The sequence below is a fragment of the Mustela nigripes genome, chromosome 14 (genome assembly GCF_022355385.1).
Source record: "Mustela nigripes isolate SB6536 chromosome 14, MUSNIG.SB6536, whole genome shotgun sequence".
NCBI lineage: Eukaryota > Metazoa > Chordata > Mammalia > Carnivora > Mustelidae > Mustela > Mustela nigripes.
In genome coordinates, this window is record NC_081570.1 from 21,230,452 (window position 1) to 21,237,490 (window position 7,039).

Below are 7,039 nucleotides of genomic sequence, written 5' to 3' on the forward strand. Positions count from 1 at the left end.
TATTTATTTATCAGAGAGAGAGAGGGGAGAGAGCGAGCACAGGCAGACAGAATGGCAGGCAGAGGCAGAGGGAGAAGCAGGCTCCCCGCCGAGCAAGGAGCCCGATGTGGGACTCGATCCCAGGACGCTGGGATCATGACCTGAGCCAAAGGCAGCTGCTTAACCAACTGAGCCACCCAGGCGTCCCCTCTTCCCCTTTTAGACAGAGCAGTGTATTGGCCTGTTTCTAAGAAGGTGCTCAGTAAAGTTTTGAAGTAACAGATGCTCCCACATTGGCCCTGGCCCCTCGCCCTAGCCCCCAGCCCATCCCCCTGCCTCTTTTTATCACCCAACTCAAGACCCAATCACCCAATCCAAGCTGGTGGCCCTGTTCAGGCGCTGGCAGGATAAGGAGTTGGCCGGAGGCCCAGGAAACTCAGAGGAGGAGGGGGCACATAAACAGGTTCCTTCCCCTGCCCCAGAAGCTTATCAGCGTCCCACAGGCTCCAGGCAAACTGGGTGCTCAGCTTAGGGAGGTGATCTGCCCTCTGTCTGTCACCTTCATGGCTTCCATTGCTCTTCAGCTGCATGACCTTGGGTTGTCACTTCCATTCTCTTAGGTCTCAGATCCTCTTTAGAACTCTCTTGGCCGTAAGGATTCAGCGAGGTCAAATGAGAAAATAAAATAACAGCAATCACCAAATGCAAGTCATCCTTTCCAGAGGTCTCCCCCACAGGTAGCTGCTCAGGTAACAAACTACTACCTACAGTCTGAGAAGGGAGGTGACAGCTTCAGAGGCAGAGATACTGGGGTGGGGGAGTGGGGGTGGGGGGTGGGGGTGGTGCTGAAGTCCAGGCAGTGACAGCACCCAACTCTCTTCTCCCCACCACCCACCCCCCAGGCCAGTGACTGACAAGGCCAGGTTCACCCACATAAGTGCAGAAGTCACCTCAACAAGAAACACAAGAGACTGCCCAGGCAAAGAGGCCCCTGGAGCCAGACAGAGCTCTCTAGATCACCAGGGCCTGGGGATTGGGGAGGGGGCGTGGGCAGAGAAGGGGGGAACGTGTATATAAGACACAAAGAGAGAGGGTCACACAGAGTCACGCCCTTTATGCAAACTCACCAACAGGGGCACACCAAGACACAGATGCACGCCCCGACCCCTCCCCCCCCCCCACGCAAACACACAGCGAAGAGTCACACACAAAATCAAGATCACAAACACAACCCCACAGGTACTCCGCATGCACAAACTAAAAAACCGGAGCCCTCCCCGGCCACCCCAACACACACATTCACCGACACACATACACACACACACACTTATCAGGCCGGGGCAGGCGCGGGTGCTGCTGAGTCACCCGCAAGGCAGCTCGGCCCTGGAAGCTGGAGCTGCGAGCCCTCCCCGATCGGGGAGGGGCGGGGCTTACGGCCGGGCTTCGCCGGAGCCTCCAGTAACTCTGCGGGGATTCTCCTCGCCCCGCCCCCTTGACAGGGGCGGAGCGTCAGAGCGGCGGGAGGGAGAGAGGAAACCCCTTTGCAGTCACTGAGTCTTGGCATTCAGTCTGCTCTCTCCTGGGTTGCCTGAATACATGTGGGAGCAATTAAAAAATAACACTGGATGCATTACTGGGTATTTGCATATGTATTTTCATTCTCTCATTTAATTTTCGCAACAGCTCTATATGAAGTTTGGGCCATTATTACTCCCATTTTACCCTCGAGGGAAAGTGACTTGCCCAAAGGCACAAAGTGTCGTAAAACGCAGAGCCCAGACTCAACTGCCTCCAAAGCCTGAGCACTTAGCCCCTGGCCGTTATTACCTGGTGGGCAGGTGAAAATGGAAGCAGGTGAAAGGTGTGTCAGTAGGCTTGGGAGACTGCATGTATGTGACCGCTTTCCCCATGTAGTCTACACGGTTAGAGACCGAGGGGTGTCAAGTGTCTGGATTTCTGGTTAAAGAAACTAAAGCTTCTCTGGTGCTGTGAAGCACACACACACCCCCCACCCCGTACCCCGTATCAGGAAGCATCCCCTAGATCTAGGGGCTCAGTCATACCCTCTGCTAGACTGTGAGCTTCTTGAGGGAAGGTATCCGGTTCCTGAAGCCTAAAACAAGACCTGACTTGGAAGTTGCAGTGAATTTGGTGGGGGCAATACATTAATTTATGACCTTGATATAATATTAACATCAATAATCATAAGTCCTAACACTTTTTGGAGGCTTTTGAGACTGACACTGTTCTTAATACTTTACATGGATCATTTCATTTAATTCTCACAATAATCCTTGAGGAGAATACTTTTTTTTTTTTTTAAGATGTTTATTTATTTGAGAGAGAGACAAGGGACAAGGGAGAGAATTTCAAGCAGACTCACCTAGAGCCGGGAGCCCCACGCAGGGGCTTCATGCCGGCCTCAAACCCATGACCCTGAGAGCAACCGAGAGTCAAACGCTGAACCAACTGAGCCACCCAGGTGCCACGAGTAAAGTACTTTTATTGACTCCATTTTACATCAGAGGACCTGGCTTGGAGAGGGTTAGTAGCTTGTTCAAATCAAGGGCAACGCTGGGGATTAAGACCCAGGCAGTTTGACTCCAGGACCCATCTAATAAGGAAGACCACTGAACTCCCAGGAAGTCACTTGCCTTTACTGGGCCTCAGTTCCCCCCTATTTGCCCCAAAATCAGGTAGCAAGGGGAGGGGGCTTGGACCAGTGACGAGGTAAGCCCCTTCCAGTGCTGGTGGGATGGACCATAGAAGGGAGACAGTTTCTGACAAGAGTGGCAAGATGGGGATGGGAGGAACAAGAACCATACTTACTGAAGGGCACCTATTGTGTACCAAACCTGTGCCTGGGACTTAACATATATCACTAATTCTCAGGAAAGTGTTTTAAGATTTATAGTTGAGGAAACTCAGATTCGTTGAAGTGACTTGCTCATGGTCACACAGGACTAAATGGGGAGGGGCAGGTGATGCAGGTGAGTCTCACCATGGGTCACTAGAACCAACTCCTTTCCTATCACCCTTCCAGCCCTTAGGTTAGGGGCAGCACCACGTGGCAAGTTGCATCATACTTTTACCGTATGACGTCAGACACCACACCACCCAATCCACGAGCTCCCTACCCAATCCTCCCCTGACCCTCGGGTCAACACCGGGCCTCTCAGAGCTCGGAGACCGCACCTGCAGCCCCAGCCCTTTCCCGGTTGCGACGCTCGCACTTCTTGGCACCGTCCTCTTCCCCGCCCCGCCGATTGGCAGTTGCCTGTGCCAATCAGGAGGCCTCCCGGGACGGGGGCGGGGCCTCACTCCAGAGTTGCCCTGTCAGTGCAGGTGGAGGCCCCCGGCGGGGCAAAGTGGCAGGAACCTCTTAAAGGGCGAGAGCGGCGCAGAGCGAGAACGCGGCCCGGCCCGGCCCGGCCAGGTCCCCGCCCCGTCTGGCCCAGGTGAGTCTGGACTGTCTGGGGGCGATCCCGGGTCCCCGGGAGCAACGGAGTGAGGGACAGATGGACCTACTCCCAAGGGCCTGTGCGGTCCCGGTAGGGGCGAGACCAGGGTCTAAGGGTCAGGGGAGGGGGGCTTTAAGGGTCCCAGTTTCCAAGGTCCGAACTGGGGTCCACAGGGGCCTGGACGTCTGGAAGTTCAGGGTGCGGGGAGGGACGCGGGCGAGAGGAGAAGGGTTCGGGAACTCGGGTCCGCGGCTGGACGCTTGCGGCTGGCGGTCCCTGGCGGTCCCGGCCTGTTTGGGGCGGGGGTCCTGGGTTCGGTCTCCGCGGGCGGGTTTCTGCAGAGTGCTGCGGCCCCAGGTGCCCCCCCCCACCAGCCCCGCCCTGTCCGGCCGGTAGGCTCCTGCCCGGCCCGCCGCAGCGCTCGCCGGAGCGGGAGGGCGGGCGGCGCGCTGCGGGAGGGGGGCCCCCCCGGGCCTGGAACCCCGCTCCCGGCCCTTACGTAACTGACTTTGAGTTTCGGAACTGAGGGACCCGTGAGCTGGGGTGCCAGCTGTGCCAGCTAGTATGGCCCTCCTGTCGCCGGCCCAGCCCCGCACGCTCCCTTCCAGGCTTGGTCTCGGGGGACTTTCCTCGGTCTCTGGTCTCCCCAGTCTATCGGTCTCAGATTCCTGCTTGCTCTCATTCCCCGATTCCCCGTGTCCCTCATATCTCCTCTCTCCGCGGTCCTGTTTCTCTCATCCTCAGTCTTTCCTCGGGAGTTTTCTCGTCCTAACCTACACTTTCCGGAGGACCTCACCTCTTTTTGGTAGAACCCGAGTTCTCCCCTTTAGCAAATTGGAGGTGGGGACTTGTCCAAACAGACCCCAGCCTAAGCTTGCCCTAGAAGGGGAGAAGGTAGGACTATTCCTGAGGGTTGGTCAGGAGGGGGTGTTATTTCAAGGCCCACAGCTTCCCTGGGGTGGGAGTGGCTCAATGTGACCCCTCAAGTTCACGGACTAGGGCTGAAGGCAACCCCTTCTCTGCTTCTGGAACCCTTTTCTCCAGAAGGAGGAGGCTTGGGGAATGCCTGGCCAGGCCTGGTGCTTAGGGCAGCTGGGAGTCCCTGTGAGAGTTGCCTGGTGTCAGGTCTGGGTCAGATCCTCAGCGACTGAAGGGGAGTGGGAGGGGCCAGAGCATTGGCACCCAGCCTCTGAGGTTTCAGCAGGCTCCCTACCTTCACCCCAGTTACAGGCCTGGGCAGGAGGCTGGGGATGGGAAGGGGATCAACAGGAGGAGGTCAGAGGACATTTGTGTGGGGGTAGAGGGAGGGTGGAGATAGAGGTGACAGACTGTCAGGTCTGAGGAGCATGTACTGGGGTCACCCTCTGCCTCCAAGGCCCCTCTGAGTGCCAGTGAGACAGACACCTCAGAGATAACTCCTGTGCCCTGCTGCTGTTGGGAGTGGGTAAACAAGCAGTTAATAGCAGCCATGAGGTGGGAAAGATTAATTCTGACTGGGACTGTGGAAGGAGAGACTTGGCAGAGAAAGGTGGAAGGTTTGGGAGGAAGGGGATCCAGAAGCTTTAGGGAACAGAGAGGGGGAAGGATAGCAAACTTTGGGTGCCCTGCAGGCTTTGTCTGCTGCAGAACTGGGTTTAAATCTTGGTCCTGGCACTTTGCTGTGTGACCTTGCATGAGTCACTTCCCCTCTCCGAGTCCCCAGCTCTTCCTCAGTCCATAATCCAGACCTCACAGGCATTAGCAGAATCAGATGAGGTAATAAGTGTGCAGTGACCAGAATGATAGCTGGCCTGGAAGCAGGCCAGTGGGAGTGTTTTAAGAAGAGAACGAGGTGAGAATGCCCTGAGGTTTCCTCTGTGTATTAGGAGCCAGGCAGAGCCTGCCAGGACCCCGCAATGTGAGGGGCAGCTGGAACACCTGCATGGGGTGGCGATAGTCAGTGAGGAGAAGCGGTGGCACACCCGTCTTTCTCCCAATCAGCCCATCCCTGAACAGCCTAGACCAGGCTGGCCTCCCTCCTATAGGCTGCAGGTGCCTGTAGAAGCTCCCAGGAAGCCCAGGCCGCTGCACCCGCTAGACCGGTGGGGGTGGGGCCCCTGGAAGGGCAGGGCCAGCACCCACTCTGCAGAGTGGACCCTGGCCAGGAGCCTGGCTGGCTGTGCTGGGCAGGACTATCCCAGCCTGGCTGGGAAGATGCTGATGCTGTACAGGCCTCCGGAGGCCCACAGCTCTGCTGGCTGCGGCTGTGCCCAGCTGATGGGACCCAGACTTCGGGGTGAGACAGAGGCCAGGGAAGCAGTGAGGAAGGGAGATGCAAGGAGCACCTGGGGTGGGGTTGAGGGGAGCCTGAGCAGAGCTATTCTGTGGAGCCGAAGAGGAACTGCATGGGTTTGTCGCTAAGCCCTTCCTGAGCACCATGTATAGGTCTGCTAGCCGCAGAGCTCAACAGGGGTACCCACAAAGGGCTCCCCGTAAAGGTCATGGAGGCCTGATATTGGTTGAAGGCTTGCAGAATGGATCTTTATGATAGTCCCCTAGTGGGAGTGGGGCACGCAGGGTTTTCCTTGGGCCTGGGATTCTGATGTTTATTTAGTAAAGGGGGCAGTGTTCTACTCCCTTATAGTCTGTGGGCCCATCACTTTTCTCCCTGGGCCTCAGTTTCTCTTTCTGTGAAATGAGAAGGTCAGATGAGCCTAGAGTCTCAAAGGGTCCTTCAGCACCCATTATTAGAGCCTCCAGGACCTGGTTTACCTGCCATGAAGGGAAGGGGGAGGAATGGGGCAAGGGCAAGGTGGAGTGTCCTGCTCTTGGCCCGTGTTCTCTAATCATAATTAGAGCCACATTTACTATGCACTATGCTCTATGCTAAGCCTTTAATATGCAGCATTAACTGATATCCTTATAATCCCATGAGGGACTAGGTATTATTCCTGTTTCTCAGGAATTTAGGGAATTGAATCTACTTGACCAGAGTGACACAGCTGGGAAGTGGCTGGGCTGGGATTTGAACCAAGCTCTGGCTGACCCCAAAGCCCAGACTCAGCTGAAAGGGGAAGTAACCACCTGGTAGGTCCTACGGCTCCCATGATACCCCCCACTTTACCTCTGGAACCTGCCTGGCCCTTACTGGGTGAGCTCGGAACTCTGGGATATTTATTCTGGGGAGCTGGGGGACAGACTGTGCAGGCGCCCACAGGCTTGGTGTATGTGGGGGAGGAAGAGCAGGTCAGGGCCTTACTTGGGGTTTCCTCAGTCAGCCCCCCCTGACTGCCCAAGGAAATGATCTGGGTACGGAAAGGGGACCTTGGATGTATGGCTCACCTTTGGACCTCAGTTCTTCCATCTATAAAACGAGGGTTTTAGTAGTTGAGTGCAGACATTCCTTGGCCAATGGATTTGTGGCTGAAGTTGGTAATGAGGTAAAAGGTTAGAGGGAGGGTCAGGGTAGCAGTGGCTGAGCCCGTGGAAGAAGAATTTGGGTCAGAAACAGCTCGGATCCTGGGCTGACCATTAGTATTTCAGATGAAAGGTCTGGTGCTGGAGAGGTTCAGAGTCTTTTCTGGGGCTGTCCTGCTAGTAGTACAGGCACTGCGGGGGGG

The 7,039-nt window shown here is 56.2% G+C and overlaps 1 protein-coding gene and 1 long non-coding RNA gene across 2 annotated transcripts in view; one reads left to right on the forward strand and one right to left on the reverse strand.

Moving 5' to 3' along the window:
* The window catches only part of LOC132001937 (uncharacterized), a 22,371-nt gene continuing 15,332 nt past the window's right edge, over positions 1-7,039 (reverse strand). The window contains exon 3 of the long non-coding RNA XR_009399726.1: positions 1-623. This is a non-coding gene — a long non-coding RNA (uncharacterized LOC132001937). The remainder of the gene's footprint in view (positions 624-7,039) is intronic.
* Positions 3,295-7,039, forward strand: part of EPB41 (erythrocyte membrane protein band 4.1) — a 196,334-nt gene continuing 192,589 nt past the window's right edge. Inside the window, exon 1 of the mRNA XM_059376900.1 lies at positions 3,295-3,437. The gene's annotated coding sequence lies outside the window, so the exon portion shown is untranslated. The remainder of the gene's footprint in view (positions 3,438-7,039) is intronic.